This window comes from Spea bombifrons, chromosome 3, assembly GCF_027358695.1.
Source record: "Spea bombifrons isolate aSpeBom1 chromosome 3, aSpeBom1.2.pri, whole genome shotgun sequence".
Classification (NCBI taxonomy): domain Eukaryota; kingdom Metazoa; phylum Chordata; class Amphibia; order Anura; family Pelobatidae; genus Spea; species Spea bombifrons.
In genome coordinates, this window is record NC_071089.1 from 119,936,454 (window position 1) to 119,953,355 (window position 16,902).

Genomic DNA, 16,902 nt, shown 5'->3' on the forward strand with positions numbered 1-16,902 from the left:
TTTAGACATAATCCATCTTTAACCAAACCAGTGCACTGCTACTAATCTTAAACATAACCGTACATTAACCCTAAGCTATTTTTTAGTTCTTGTCCAACATTTTTCCATCAGCATACCTGCCAACACACCCAAGATTTTGGTGGACAGTCCTGCTATTTTCCAGTCCTGTCCAATAAGTAAGTTGGGTTGTTGCAAAGTATGCCATTGTAAATAGGTAGCAAATGTTAGGCATGTAAAGTGGTCCAAAATCAATTTAAAAATGTAAAATATTCCCTATTCTTTTATTAAACATCTATGGACAGTACACCTCGGTATGTGTGTGCAACTCTATTGGTCGTTTCGGCAGGGGGCTCGCCTGCCATCAACGAATGAAGTGCATTCTGCAGTTCTGCAATTCACTCGTTGATGCCAGACCAGCCCCCTGCCGAAACGACCAATAGAGCTGCACACACGTACCTTCACGGCAGCTGCTGCTGCTGTGATGTGTTATTAACCCCGTATTAACCCCTGCTAGGCAACCAGGAGGAAAACGAAGATTAAACGAGCACGAAGAATGTCCGCGAATATTCGCCCGAAGAGAAGACAGGAACGGGCGAATATTCGCGGAATACGAAGATTTTTTTTCCCCCGAAGACGAGCACGAAGACGAACACGAAGAGCCCCCTGGTGCCCAAGTCTAATAATAATCTAAGCATTCCAAAATAGGCACTATGCCAAGAAGTTTTTCCTGTGTTTTTTCATGGAAGGATTGGCATGCTTTGTCTGGAAAATAACTTTCCACAAGTGGAATAAGAAGATTTAGCTTAATGTTGGAAAGCTTTAAGGATTTTGCATTTCTGTCTTTCAATGTAATCATTAGCTCATTGGTGTTGCAAACACAGGAATGAAAGTTTTCAGGAAAACATCCCACTCGTCCCTGGGTGGGCTTGAACCACCAACCTTTCGGTTAACAGCCGAACGCGCTAACCGATTGCGCCACAGAGACAACTACTTGTGGTGGTTTTCAGAGAAGCAGTGAGGATTATGACTTTAAACCTTCAGCATTCCAGAGGGCTTAGTGACCATAGCAGAAGAATTGACAGTTGTATCTCAACTGTTTATACATTATTTCATGATGGTGAGAACTTGTACTCCTAAATTGTCTTTACGAATCTTGAAGAAGAGATTTGGAAAAAAAAGTCAGATATTCATGGTTTTTTATCATTTGGGAAGAAAGTGGCAAAAAGTTGGCACTTTCGAAGCTTGAAGAAGAGATTTGGAGAAAAAAAAGTCAGGAATTAATGTGTTTTATCATTTGTGAAGAAAGCACCATGAAAAGCAGAGTGGCGCAGCGGACGCGTGCTGGGCCCATAACCCAGATGTCGATGGATCGAAACCATCCTCTGCTAGATGTCATTTTTACATAGGGTTAATAACTTCTGTCATTGATGATATTGCATGAAAACAGCATTCTCCCCTCGGACAAGCAGCTTTACAGAAAGCAGAGTGGCGCAGCGGAAGCGTGCTGGGCCCATAACCCAGAGGTCGATGTATCGAAACCATCCTCTGCTAGATGTCATTTTTACATAGGGTTAATAACTTCTGTCATTGATGATATTGCATTAAAACAGCATTCTCCCCTCGGACAAACCACCATAAGAAAAGCAGAGTGGCGCAGCGGAAGCGTGCTGGGCCCATAACCCAGAGGTCGATGGATCGAAACCATCCTCTGCTAATTTTGTTTTTATAATGTCACTTTTCTGTTTAAGCACAACTGGCGTTGAATAAGATTAATTGGCACGTAGGGTTAACAACTTGTGTCATTTATGATATTGTATGAAAACGGCATTCTCCCCTTGCCAGCCACTATTTTGGTAACGGCTGCCCGAATTATTAACAACATGTAGTATTGTAGACGTGGCCTAAGTTAAAAAACAAAAAATTAATAATAATAATCTAAGCATTCCAAAATAGGCACTATGCCAAGAAGTTTTTCCTGTGTTTTTTCATGGAAGGATTGGCATGCTTTGTCTGGAAAATAACTTTCCACAAGTGGAATAAGAAGATTTAGCTTAATGTTGGAAAGCTTTAAGGATTTTGCATTTCTGTCTTTCAATGTAATCATTAGCTCATTGGTGTTGCAAACACAGGAATGAAAGTTTTCAGGAAAACATCCCACTCGTCCCTGGGTGGGCTTGAACCACCAACCTTTCGGTTAACAGCCGAACACGCTAACCAATTGCGCCACAGAGACAACCACTTGTGACTGTTTTCAGAGAAGCAGTGAGGATTATGACTTTAAACCTTCAGCATTCCAGAGGGCTTAGTGACCATAGCAGAAGAATTGACAGTTGTATCTCAACTGTTTATACATTATTTCATGATGGTGAGAACTTGTACTCCTAAATTGTCTTTACGAATCTTGAAGAAGAGATTTGGAAAAAAAAGTCAGATATTCATGGTTTTTTATCATTTGGGAAGAAAGTGGCAAAAAGTTGGCCCTTTCGAAGCTTGAAGAAGAGATTTGGAGAAAAAAAGTCAGGATTTAATGTGTTTTATCATTTGTGAAGAAAGCACCACGAAAAGCAGAGTGGCGCAGCGGACGCGTGCTGGGCCCATAACCCAGAGGTCGATGGATCAAAACCATCCTATGCTAGATGTCATTTTTACATAGGGTTAATAACTTCTGTCATTGATGATATTGCATTAAAACAGCATTCTCCCCTCGGACAAACCACTAGAAGAAAAGCAGAGTGGCGCAGCGGAAGCGTGCTGTGCCCATAACCCAGAGGTCGATGGATCGAAACCATCCTCTGCTAATTTTGTTTTTATAATGTCACTTTTCTGTTTAAGCACAACTGGCGTTGCATAAGATTAATTGGCACGTAGGGTTAACAACTTGTGTCATTTATGATATTGTATGAAAACGGCATTCTCCCCTTGCCAGCCACTATTTTGGTAACGGCTGCCCGAATTATTAACAACATGTAGTATTGTAGACGTGGCCTAAGTTAAAAAACAAAAAATTAATAATAATAATCTAAGCATTCCAAAATAGGCACTATGCCAAGAAGTTTTTCCTGTGTTTTTTCATGGAAAGATTGGCATGCTTTGTCTGGAAAATAACTTTCCACAAGTGGAATAAGAAGATTTAGCTTAATGTTGGAAAGCTTTAAGGATTTTGCATTTCTGTCTTTCAATGTAATCATTAGCTCATTGGTGTTGCAAACACAGGAATGAAAGTTTTCAGGAAAACATCCCACTCGTCCCTGGGTGGGCTTGAACCACCAACCTTTCGGTTAACAGCCGAACGCGCTAACCGATTGCGCCACAGAGACAACCACTTGTGGCGGTTTTCAGAGAAGCAGTGAGGATTATGACTTTAAACCTTCAGCATTCCAGAGGGCTTAGTGACCATAGCAGAAGAATTGACAGTTGTATCTCAACTGTTTATACATTATTTCATGATGGTGAGAACTTGTACTCCTAAATTGTCTTTACGAATCTTGAAGAAGAGATTTGGAAAAAAAAGTCAGATATTCATGGTTTTTTATCATTTGGGAAGAAAGTGGCAAAAAGTTGGCACTTTCGAAGCTTGAAGAAGAGATTTGGAGAAAAAAAAGTCAGGAATTAATGTGTTTTATCATTTGAGAAGAAAGCACCATGAAAAGCAGAGTGGTGCAGCGGAAGCGTGCTGGGCCCATAACCCAGAGGTCGATGGATCGAAACCATCCTCTGCTAGATGTCATTTTTACATAGGGTTAATAACTTCTGTCATTGATGATATTGCATTAAAACAGCATTCTCCCCTCGGACAAACAGCTTTACAGAAAGCAGAGTGGCGCAGCGGAAGCGTGCTGGGCCCATAACCCAGAGGTCGATGGATCGAAACCATCCTCTGCTAGATGTCATTTTTACATAGGGTTAATAACTTCTGGCATTGATGATATTGCATTAAAGCAGCATTCTCCCCTCGGACAAACCACTATAAGAAAAGCAGAGTGGCGCAGCGGAAGCGTGCTGGGCCCATAACCCAGAGGTCGATGGATCGAAACCATCCTCTGCTAGATGTCATTTTTACATAGGGTTAATAACTTCTGTCATTGATGATATTGCATTAAAACAGCATTCTCCCCTCGGACAAGCCACTCTAAGAAAAGCAGAGTGGCGCAGCGGAAGCGTGCTGGGCCCATAACCCAGAGGTCGATGGATCGAAACCATCCTCTGCTAATTTTGTTTTTATAATGTCACTTTTCTGTTTAAGCACAACTGGCGTTGCATAAGATTAATTGGCACGTAGGGTTAACAACTTGTGTCATTTATGATATTGTATGAAAACGGCATTCTCCCCTTGCCAGCCACTATTTTGGTAACGGCTGCCCGAATTATTAACAACATGTAGTATTGTAGACGTGGCCTAAGTTAAAAAACAAAAAATTAATAATAATAATCTAAGCATTCCAAAATTGGCACTATGCCAAGAAGTTTTCCCTGTGTTTTTTCATGGAAGGATTGGCATGCTTTGTCTGGAAAATAACTTTCCACAAGTGGAATAAGAAGATTTAGCTTAATGTTGGAAAGCTTTAGGGATTTTGCATTTCTGTCTTTCAATGTAATCATTAGGTCATTGGTGTTGCAAACACAGGAATGAAAGTTTACAGGAAAACATCCCACTCGTCCCTGGGTGGGTTTGAACCACCAACCTTTTGGTTAACAGCCGAACGCGCTAACCGATTGCGCCACAGAGACAACCACTTGTGGCAGTTTTCAGAGAAGCAGTGAGGATTATGACTTTAAACCTTCAGCATTCCAGAGGGCTTAGTGACCATAGCAGAAGAATTGACAGTTGTATCTCAACTGTTTATACATTATTTCATGATGGTGAGAACTTGTACTCCTAAATTGTCTTTACGAATCTTGAAGAAGAGATTTGGAAAAAAAAGTCAGATATTCATGGTTTTTTATCATTTGGGAAGAAAGTGGCAAAAAGTTGGCACTTTCGAAGCTTGAAGAAGAGATTTGGAGAAAAAAAAGTCAGGAATTAATGTGTTTTATCATTTGTGAAGAAAGCACTATGAAAAGCAGAATGGTGCAGCGGAAGCGTGCTGGGCCCATAACCCAGAGGTCGATGGATCGAAACCATCCTCTGCTAGATGTCATTTTTACATAGGGTTAATAACTTCTGTCATTGATGATATTGCATTAAAACAGCATTCTCCCCTCGGACAAACAGCTTTACAGAAAGCAGAGTGGCGCAGCGGAAGCGTGCTGGGCCCATAACCCAGAGGTCGATGGATCGAAACCATCCTCTGCTAGATGTCATTTTTACATAGGGTTAATAACTTCTGTCATTGATGATATTGCATTAAAGCAGCATTCTCCCCTCGGACAAACCACTATAAGAAAAGCAGAGTGGCACAGCGGAAGCGTGCTGGGCCCATAACCCAGAGGTCGATGGATCGAAACCATCCTCTGCTAGATGTCATTTTTACATAGGGTTAATAACTTCTGTCATTGATGATATTGCATTAAAACAGCATTCTCCCCTCGGACAAACCACTATAAGAAAAGCAGAGTGGCGCAGCGGAAGTGTGCTGTGCCCATAACCCAGAGGTCGATGGATCGAAACCATCTTCTGCTAATTTTGTTTTTATAATGTCACTTTTCTGTTTAAGCACAACTGGCGTTGCATAAGATTAATTGGCACGTAGGGTTAACAACTTGTGTCATTTATGATATTGTATGAAAACGGCATTCTCCCCTTGCCAGCCACTATTTTGGTAACGGCTGCCCGAATTATTAACAACATGTAGTATTGTAGACGTGGCCTAAGTTAAAAAACAAAAAATTAATAATAATAATCTAAGCATTCCAAAATAGGCACTATGCCAAGAAGTTTTCCCTGTGTTTTTTCATGGAAGGATTGGCATGCTTTGTCTGGAAAATAACTTTCCACAAGTGGAATAATAAGATTTAGCTTAATGTTGGAAAGCTTTAAGGATTTTGCATTTCTGTCTTTCAATGTAATCATTAGCTCATTGGTGTTGCAAACACAGGAATGAAAGTTTTCAGGAAAACATGCCACTCGTCCCTGGGTGGGCTTGAACCACCAACCTTTCGGTTAACAGCCGAACGCGCTAACCGATTGCGCCACAGAGACAACCACTTGTGGCGGTTTTCAGAGAAGCAGTGAGGATTATGACTTTAAACCTTCAGCATTCCAGAGGGCTTAGTGACCATAGCAGAAGAATTGACAGTTGTATCTCAACTGTTTATACATTATTTCATGATGGTGAGAACTTGTACTCCTAAATTGTCTTTACGAATCTTGAAGAAGAGATTTGGAAAAAAAAGTCAGATATTCATGGTTTTTTATCATTTGGGAAGAAAGTGGCAAAAAGTTGGCACTTTCGAAGCTTGAAGAAGAGATTTGGAGAAAAAAAAGTCAGGAATTAATGTGTTTTATCATTTGTGAAGAAAGCACCATTAAAAGCAGAGTGGCGCAGCGGACGCGTGCTGGGCCCATAACCCAGATGTCGATGGATCGAAACCATCCTCTGCTAGATGTCACTTTTACATAGGGTTAATAACTTCTGTCATTGATGATATTGCATGAAAACAGCATTCTCCCCTCGGACAAACAGCTTTACAGAAAGCAGAGTGGCGCAGCGGAAGCGTGCTGGGCCCATAACCCAGAGGTCGATGGATCGAAACCATCCTCTGCTAGATGTCATTTTTACATAGGGTTAATAACTTCTGTCATTGATGATATTGCATTAAAACAGCATTCTCCCCTCGGACAAACCACTATATGAAAAGCAGAGTGGCGCAGCGGAAGCGTGCTGGGCCCATAACCCAGAGGTCGATGGATCGAAACCATCCTCTGCTAATTTTGTTTTTATAATGTCACTTTTCTGTTTAAGCACAACTGGCGTTGCATAAGATTAATTGGCACGTAGGGTTAACAACTTGTGTCATTTATGATATTGTATGAAAACGGCATTCTCCCCTTGCCAGCCACTATTTTGGTAACGGCTGCCCGAATTATTAACAACATGTAGTATTGTAGACGTGGCCTAAGTTAAAAAACAAAAAATTAATAATAATAATCTAAGCATTCCAAAATTGGCACTATGCCAAGAAGTTTTTCCTGTGTTTTTTCATGGAAGGATTGGCATGCTTTGTCTGGAAAATAACTTTCCACAAGTGGAATAAGAAGATTTAGCTTAATGTTGGAAAGCTTTAAGGATTTTGCATTTCTGTCTTTCAATGTAATCATTAGCTCATTGGTGTTGCAAACACAGGAATGAAAGTTTTCAGGAAAACATCCCACTCGTCCCTGGGTGGGCTTGAACCACCAACCTTTCGGTTAACAGCCGAACGCACTAACCGATTGCGCCACAGAGACAACCACTTGTGGCTGTTTTCAGAGAAGCAGTGAGGATTATGACTTTAAACCTTCAGCATTCTAGAGGGCTTAGTGACCATAGCAGAAGAATTGACAGTTGTATCTCAACTGTTTATACATTATTTCATGATGGTGAGAACTTGTACTCCTAAATTGTCTTTACGAATCTTGAAGAAGAGATTTGGAAAAAAAAGTCAGATATTCATGGTTTTTTATCATTTGGGAAGAAAGTGGCAAAAAGTTGGCACTTTCGAAGCTTGAAGAAGAGATTTGGAGAAAAAAAAGTCAGGAATTAATGTGTTTTTATCATTTGTGAAGAAAGCACCATGAAAAGCAGAGTGGTGCAGCGGAAGCGTGCTGGGCCCATAACCCAGAGGTCGATGGATCGAAACCATCCTCTGCTAGATGTCATTTTTACATAGGGTTAATAACTTCTGTCATTGATGATATTGCATTAAAACAGCATTCTCCCCTCGGACAAACAGCTTTACAGAAAGCAGAGTGGTGCAGCGGAAGCGTGCTGGGCCCATAACCCAGAGGTCGATGGATCGAAACCATCCTCTGCTAGATGTCATTTTTACATAGGGTTAATAACTTCTGTCATTGATGATATTGCATTAAAACAGCATTCTCCCCTCGGACAAACCACTATAAGAAAAGCAGAGTGGTGCAGCGGAAGCGTGCTGGGCCCATAACCCAGAGGTCGATGGATCAAAACCATCCTCTGCTAATTTTGTTATTATAATGTCACTTTTCTGTTTAAGCACAACTGGCGTTGCATAAGATTAATTGGCACGTAGGGTTAACAACTTGTGTCATTTATGATATTGTATGAAAACGGCATTCTCCCCTTGCCAGCCACTATTTTTGTAACGGCTGCCCGAATTATTAACAACATGTAGTATTGTAGACGTGGCCTAAGTTAAAAAACAAAAAATTAATAATAATAATCTAAGCATTCCAAAATTGGCACTATGCCAAGAAGTTTTCCCTGTGTTTTTTCATGGAAGGATTGGCATGCTTTGTCTGGAAAATAACTTTCCACAAGTGGAATAAGAAGATTTGGCTTAATGTTGGAAAGCTTTAAGGATTTTGCATTTCTGTCTTTCAATGTAATCATTAGCTCATCGGTGTTGCAAACACAGGAATGAAAGTTTTCAGGAAAACATCCCACTCGTCCCTGGGTGGGCTTGAACCACCAACCTTTCGGTTAACAGCCGAACGCACTAACCGATCGCGCCACAGAGACAACCACTTGTGACTGTTTTCAGAGAAGCAGTGAGGATTATGAATTTAAACCTTCAGCATTCCAGAGGGCTTAGTGACCATAGCAGAAGAATTGACAGTTGTATCTCAACTGTTTATACATTATTTCATGATGGTGAGAACTTGTACTCCTAAATTGTCTTTACGAATCTTGAAGAAGAGATTTGGAAAAAAAAGTCAGATATTCATGGTTTTTTATCATTTGGGAAGAAAGTGGAATAAAGTTGGCACTTTCGAAGCTTGAAGAAGAGATTTGGAGAAAAAAAAGTCAGGAATTAATGTGTTTTATCATTTGTGAAGAAAGCACCATGAAAAGCAGAGTGGCGCAGCGGAAGCGTGCTGGGCCCATAACCCAGAGGTCGATGGATCGAAACCATCCTCTGCTAGATGTCGTTTTTACATAGGGTTAATAACTTCTGTCATTGATGATATTGCATGAAAACAGCATTCTCCCCTCGGACAAACAGCTTTACAGAAAGCAGAGTGGCGCAGCGGAAGCGTGCTGGGCCCATAACCCAGAGGTCGATGGATCGAAACCATCCTCTGCTAGATGTCGTTTTTACATAGGGTTAATAACTTCTGTCATTGATGATATTGCATTAAAACAGCATTCTCCCCTCGGACAAACAGCTTTACAGAAAGCAGAGTGGCGCAGCGGAAGCGTGCTGGGCCCATAACCCAGAGGTCGATGGATCGAAACCATCCTCTGCTAGATGTCATTCTTACATAGGGTTAATAACTTCTGTCATTGATGATATTGCATTAAAACAGCATTCTCCCCTCGGACAAACCACTATAAGAAAAGCAGAGTGGCGCAGCGGAAGCGTGCTGGGCCCATAACCCAGAGGTCGATGGATCGAAACCATCCTCTGCTAATTTTGTTTTTATAATGTCACTTTTCTGTTTAAGCACAACTGGCGTTGCATAAGATTAATTGGCACGTAGGGTTAGCAACTTGTGTCATTTATGATATTGTATGAAAACGGCATTCTCCCCTTGCCAGCCACTATTTTGGTAACGGCTGCCCGAATTATTAACAACATGTAGTATTGTAGACGTGGCCTAAGTTAAAAAACAAAAAATTAATAATAATAATCTAAGCATTCCAAAATTGGCACTATGCCAAGAAGTTTTTCCTGTGTTTTTTCATGGAAGGATTGGCATGCTTTGTCTGGAAAATAACTTTCCACAAGTGGAATAAGAAGATTTAGCTTAATGTTGGAAAGCTTTAAGGATTTTGCATTTCTGTCTTTCAATGTAATCATTAGCTCATTGGTGTTGCAAACACAGGAATGAAAGTTTTCAGGAAAACATGCCACTCGTCCCTGGGTGGGCTTGAACCACCAACCTTTCGGTTAACAGCCGAACGCGCTAACCGATTGCGCCACAGAGACAACCACTTGTGGCTGTTTTCAGAGAAGCAGTGAGGATTATGACTTTAAACCTTCAGCATTCCAGAGGGCTTAGTGACCATAGCAGAAGAATTGACAGTTGTATCTCAACTGTTTATACATTATTTCATGATGGTGAGAACTTGTACTCCTAAATTGTCTTTACGAATCTTGAAGAAGAGATTTGGAAAAAAAAGTCAGATATTCATGGTTTTTTATCATTTGGGAAGAAAGTGGCAAAAAGTTGGCACTTTCGAAGCTTGAAGAAGAGATTTGGAGAAAAAAAAGTCAGGAATTAATGTGTTTTATCATTTGTGAAGAAAGCACCATGAAAAGCAGAGTGGCGCAGCGGAAGCGTGCTGGGCCCATAACCCAGAGGTCGATGGATCGAAACCATCCTCTGCTAGATGTCATTTTTACATAGGGTTAATAACTTCTGTCATTGATGATATTGCATTAAAACAGCATTCTCCCCTCGGACAAACAGCTTTACAGAAAGCAGAGTGGCGCAGCGGAAGCGTGCTGGCCCCATAACCCAGAGGTCGATGGATCGAAACCATCCTCTGCTAGATGTCATTTGTACATAGGGTTAATAACTTCTGTCATTGATGATATTGCATGAAAACAGCATTCTCCCCTCGGACAAGCAGCTTTACAAAAAGCAGAGTGGCGCAGCGGAAGCGTGCTGGGCCCATAACCCAGAGGTCGATGGATTGAAACCATCCTCTGCTAGATGTCATTTTTACATAGGGTTAATAACTTCTGTCATTGATGATATTGCATTAAAACAGCATTCTCCCCTCGGACAAACCACTATAAGAAAAGCAGAGTGGCGCAGCGGAAGCGTGCTGGGCCCATAACCCCGAGGTCGATGGATCGAAACCATCCTCTGCTAATTTTGTTTTTATAATGTCACTTTTCTGTTTAAGCACAACTGGCGTTGCATAAGATTAATTGGCACGTAGGGTTAACAACTTGTGTCATTTATGATATTGTATGAAAACGGCATTCTCCCCTTGCCAGCCACTATTTTGGTAACGGCTACCCGAATTATTAACAACATGTAGTATTGTAGACGTGGCCTAAGTTAAAAAACAAAAAATTAATAATAATAATCTAAGCATTCCAAAATTGGCACTATGCCAAGAAGTTTTTCCTGTGTTTTTTCATGGAAGGATTGGCATGCTTTGTCTGGAAAATAACTTTCCACAAGTGGAATAAGAAGATTTGGCTTAATGTTGGAAAGCTTTAAGGATTTTGCATTTCTGTCTTTCAATGTAATCATTAGCTCATCGGTGTTGCAAACACAGGAATGAAAGTTTTCAGGAAAACATCCCACTCGTCCCTGGGTGGGCTTGAACCACCAACCTTTCGGTTAACAGCCGAACACGCTAACCGATTGCGCCACAGAGACAACCACTTGTGACTGTCTTCAGAGAAGCAGTGAGGATTATGACTTTAAACCTTCAGCATTCCAGAGGGCTTAGTGACCATAGCAGAAGAATTGACAGTTGTATCTCAACTGTTTATACATTATTTCATGATGGTGAGAACTTGTACTCCTAAATTGTCTTTACGAATCTTGAAGAAGAGATTTGGAAAAAAAAGTCAGATATTCATGGTTTTTTATCATTTGGGAAGAAAGTGGCAAAAAGTTGGCCCTTTCGAAGCTTGAAGAAGAGATTTGGAGAAAAAAAAGTCAGGAATTAATGTGTTTTATCATTTGTGAAAAAAGCACCATGAAAAGCAGAGTGGCGCAGCGGACGCGTGCTGGGCCCATAACCCAGAGGTCGATGGATCGAAACCATCCTCTGCTAGATGTCATTTTTACATAGGGTTAATAACTTCTGTCATTGATGATATTGCATGAAAACAGCATACTCCCCTCGGACAAACAGCTTTCCAGAAAGCAGAGTGGCGCAGCGGAAGCGTGCTGGGCCCATAACCCAGAGGACGATGGATCGAAACCATCCTCTGCTAGATGTCATTTTTACATAGGGTTAATAACTTCTGTCATTGATGATATTGCATTAAAACAGCATTCTCCCCTCGGACAAACCACCATAAGAAAAGCAGAGTGGCGCAGCGGAAGCGTGCTGGGCCCATAACCCAGAGGTCGATGGATCGAAACCATCCTCTGCTAATTTTGTTTTTATAATGTCACTTTTCTGTTTAAGCACAACTGGCGTTGCATAAGATTAATTGGCACGTAGGGTTAACAACTTGTGTCATTTATGATATTGTATGAAAACGGCATTCTCCCCTTGCCAGCCACTATTTTGGTAACGGCTGCCCGAATTATTAACAACATGTAGTATTGTAGACGTGGCCTAAGTTAAAAAACAAAAAATTAATAATAATAATCTAAGCATTCCAAAATTGGCACTATGCCAAGAAGTTTTTCATGTGTTTTTTCATGGAAGGATTGGCATGCTTTGTCTGGAAAATAACTTTCCACAAGTGGAATAAGAAGATTTAGCTTAACGTTGGAAAGCTTTAAGGATTTTGCATTTCTGTCTTTCAATGTAATCATTAGCTCATTGGTGTTGCAAACACAGGAATGAAAGTTTTCAGGAAAACATCCCACTCGTCCCTGGGTGGGCTTGAACCACCAACCTTTTGGTTAACAGCTGAACGCGCTAACCGATTGCGCCACAGAGACAACCACTTGCGACTGTTTTCAGAGAAGCAGTGAGGATTATGACTTTAAACCTTCAGCATTCCAGAGGGCTTAGTGACCATAGCAGAAGAATTGACAGTTGTATCTCAACTGTTTATACATTATTTCAAGATGGTGAGAACTTGTACTCCTAAATTGTCTTTACGAATCTTGAAGAAGAGATTTGGAAAAAAAAGTCAGATATTCATGGTTTTTTATCATTTGGGAAGAAAGTGGCAAAAAGTTGGCCCTTTCGAAGCTTGAAGAAGAGATTTGGAGAAAAAAAAGTCAGGAATTAATGTGTTTTATCATTTGTGAAGAAAACACCATGAAAAGCAGAGTGGCGCAGCGGACGCGTGCTGGGCCCATAACCCAGAGGTCGATGGATCGAAACCATCCTCTGCTAGATGTCATTCTTACATAGGGTTAATAACTTCTGTCATTGATGATATTGCATGAAAACAGCATTCTCCCCTCGGACAAACAGCTTTACAGAAAGCAGAGTGGCGCAGCGGAAGCGTGCTGGGCCCATAACCCAGAGGTAGATGGATCGAAACCATCCTCTGCTAGATGTCATTTTTACATAGGGTTAATAACTTCTGTCATTGATGATATTGCATTAAAACAGCATTCTCCCCTCGGACAAACCACTATATGAAAAGCAGAGTGGCGCAGCGGAAGCATGCTGGGCCCATAACCCAGAGGTCGATGGATCGAAACCATCCTCTGCTAGATGTCATTTTTACATAGGGTTAATAACTTCTGTCATTGATGATATTGCATTAAAACAGCATTCTCCCCTCGGACAAACCACTATAAGAAAAGCAGAGTGGCGCAGCGGAAGCGTGCTGGGCCCATAACCCATAGGTCGATGGATCGAAACCATCCTCTGCTAATTTTGTTTTTATAATGTCACTTTTCTGTTTAAGCACAACTGGCGTTGCATAAGATTAATTGGCACGTAGGGTTAACAACTTGTGTCATTTATGATATTGTATGAAAACGGCATTCTCCCCTTGCCAGCCACTATTTTGGTAACGGCTGCCCGAATTATTAACAACATGTAGTATTGTAGACGTGGCCTAAGTTAAAAAACAAAAAATTAATAATAATAATCTAAGCATTCCAAAATAGGCACACTGCCAAGAAGTTTTTCATGTGTTTTTTCATGGAAGGATTGGCATGCTTTGTCTGGAAAATAACTTTCCACAAGTGGAATAAGAAGATTTAGCTTAATGTTGGAAAGCTTTAAGGATTTTGCATTTCTGTCTTTCAATGTAATCATTAGCTCATTGGTGTTGCAAACACAGGAATGAAAGTTTTCAGGAAAACATCCCACTCGTCCCTGGGTGGGCTTGAACCACCAACCTTTCGGTTAACAGCCGAACGCGCTAACCGATTGCGCCACAGAGACAACCACTCGTGGCTGATTTCAGAGAAGCAGTGAGGATTATGACTTTAAACCTTCAGCATTCCAGAGGGCTTAGTGACCATAGCAGAAGAATTGACAGTTGTATCTCAACTGTTTATACATTATTTCATGATGGTGAGAACTTGTACTCCTAAATTGTCTTTACGAATCTTGAAGAAGAGATTTGGAAAAAAAAGTCAGATATTCATGGTTTTTTATCATTTGGGAAGAAAGTGGCAAAAAGTTGGCACTTTCGAAGCTTGAAGAAGAGATTTGGAGAAAAAAAAGTCAGGAATTAATGTGTTTTATCATTTGTGAAGAAAGCACCATGAAAAGCAGAGTGGTGCAGCGGAAGCGTGCTGGGCCCATAACCCAGAGGTCGATGGATCGAAACCAACCTCTGCTAGATGTCATTTTTACATAGGGTTAATAACTTCTGTCATTGATGATATTGCATTAAAACAGCATTCTCCCCTCGGACAAACAGCTTTACAGAAAGCAGAGTGGCGCAGCGGAAGCGTGCTGGGCCCAGAAGTCGATGGATCGAAACCGTCCTCTGCTAGATGTCATTTTTACATAGGGTTAATAACTTCTGTCATTGATGATATTGCATTAAAACAGCATTCTCCCCTCGGACAAACCACTATAAGAAAAGCAGAGTGGCGCAGCGGAAGCGTGCTGGGCCCATAACCCAGAGGTCGATGGATCGAAACCATCCTCTGCTAATTTTGTTTTTATAATGTCACTTTTCTGTTTAAGCACAACTGGCGTTGCATAAGATTAATTGGCACGTAGGGTTAACAACTTGTGTCATTTATGATATTGTATGAAAACGGCATTCTCCCCTTGCCAGCCACTATTTTGGTAACGGCTGCCCGAATTATTAACAACATGTAGTATTGTAGACGTGGCCTAAGTTAAAAAACAAAAAAATAATAATAATAATATAAGCATTCCAAAATTGGCACTATGCCAAGAAGTTTTCCCTGTGTTTTTTCATGGAAGGATTGGCATGCTTTGTCTGGAAAATAACTTTCCACAAGTGGAATAAGAAGATTTAGCTTAATGTTGGAAAGCTTTAAGGATTTTGCATTTCTGTCTTTCAATGTAATCATTAGGTCATTGGTGTTGCAAACACAGGAATGAAAGTTTACAGGAAAACATCCCACTCGTCCCTGGGTGGGCTTGAACCACCAACCTTTCGGTTAACAGCCGAACGCGCTAACCGATCGCGCCACAGAAACAACCACTTGTGACTGTTTTCAGAGAAGCAGTGAGGATTATGACTTTAAACCTTCAGCATTCCAGAGGGCTTAGTGACCATAGCAGAAGAATTGACAGTTGTATCTCAACTGTTTATACATTATTTCATGATGGTGAGAACTTGTACTCCTAAATTGTCTTTACGAATCTTGAAGAAGAGATTTGGAAAAAAAAGTCAGATATTCATGGTTTTTTATCATTTGGGAAGAAAGTGGCAAAAAGTTGGCACTTTCGAAGCTTGAAGAAGAGATTTGGAGAAAAAAAAGTCAGGAATTAATGTGTTTTATCATTTGTGAACAAAGCACCATGAAAAGCAGAGTGGCGCAGCGGAAGCGTGCTGGGCCCATAACCCAGAGGTCGATGGATCGAAACCATCCTCTGCTAATTTTGTTTTTATAATGTCACTTTTCTGTTTAAGCACAACTGGCGTTGCATAAGATTAATTGGCACGTAGGTTTAGCAACTTGTGTCATTTATGATATTGTATGAAAACGGCATTCTCCCCTTGCCGGCCACTATTTTGGTAACGGCTGCCCGAATTATTAACAACATGTAGTATTGTAGACGTGGCCTAAGTTAAAAAACAAAAAATTAATAATAATAATCTAAGCATTCCAAAATAGGGACTATGCCAAGAAGTTTTTCCTGTGTTTTTTCATGGAAGGATTGGCATGCTTTGTCTGGAAAATAACTTTCCACAAGTGGAATAAGAAGATTTAGCTTAATGTTGGAAAGCTTTAAGGATTTTGCATTTCTGTCTTTCAATGTAATCATTAGGTCATTGGTGTTGCAAACACAGGAATGAAAGTTTTCAGGAAAACATACCGCTCGTCCCTGGGTGGGCTTGAACCACCAACCTTTCGGTTAACAGCCGAACACGCTAACCGATTGCGCCACAGAGACAACCACATGTGACTCTTTTCAGAGAAGCAGTGAGGATTATGACTTTAAACCTTCAGCATTCCAGAGGGCTTAGTGACCATAGCAGAAGAATTGACAGTTGTATCTCAACTGTTTATACATTATTTCATGATGATGAGAACTTGTACTCCTAAATTGTCTTAGGAGTTCAAGTAAATGTTTTAAGAAACGTCAGTGGTAAGAAAAAGCAGAAAATACTGCACAGAAACGATTCATCATACAGCCTTTTAAGACTCATCAGAATTTCCAATAATGACTCATTTTGTTCCTAGCACCCTGCCAGTTGAGAAAAAGTGTCACTAATGGAAGCTGGTCTTTGAAAAAGACTTGAAATGATCAGAGGGAGGATTAAAGCAACAAAAACCTACTCAACGCTAAATGGGGCTTTTGTTTTCTATTTTGAATACTTGTTTTCCCAATTAGTTTTTATTTTCAATACTCATTAATCAAGAAAAGTATTTAGAATTATGCAATTACGTGATAAGAATCTCTACTATACAGAATTTTTTTTTTTTTTACAAATTATATTCTGATGCTGGTGCTCTTGAGGAGTTCACTGTGAAATAACAGTGGTCAAAACAGGAGGTAAAACAAAATCTATTTA

The 16,902-nt window shown here is 40.5% G+C and overlaps 5 non-coding genes across 5 annotated transcripts; all 5 read right to left on the reverse strand.

Moving 5' to 3' along the window:
- Positions 1 to 911: 911 nt before the first annotated feature.
- Positions 912 to 985, reverse strand: TRNAN-GUU (transfer RNA asparagine (anticodon GUU)). The gene has a single exon. It is a non-coding gene; the product is annotated as a tRNA-Asn (tRNA).
- Positions 986 to 3,243: 2,258 nt separating this feature from the next.
- TRNAN-GUU (transfer RNA asparagine (anticodon GUU)) lies at positions 3,244 to 3,317 on the reverse strand. The gene has a single exon. It is a non-coding gene; the product is annotated as a tRNA-Asn (tRNA).
- A 2,748-nt stretch (positions 3,318 to 6,065) lies between these two features.
- Positions 6,066 to 6,139, reverse strand: TRNAN-GUU (transfer RNA asparagine (anticodon GUU)). The gene has a single exon. It is a non-coding gene; the product is annotated as a tRNA-Asn (tRNA).
- A 3,834-nt stretch (positions 6,140 to 9,973) lies between these two features.
- On the reverse strand, positions 9,974 to 10,047 carry TRNAN-GUU (transfer RNA asparagine (anticodon GUU)). The gene has a single exon. It is a non-coding gene; the product is annotated as a tRNA-Asn (tRNA).
- Positions 10,048 to 14,043: 3,996 nt separating this feature from the next.
- On the reverse strand, positions 14,044 to 14,117 carry TRNAN-GUU (transfer RNA asparagine (anticodon GUU)). The gene has a single exon. It is a non-coding gene; the product is annotated as a tRNA-Asn (tRNA).
- Between the last annotated feature and the right edge of the window lie 2,785 nt (positions 14,118 to 16,902).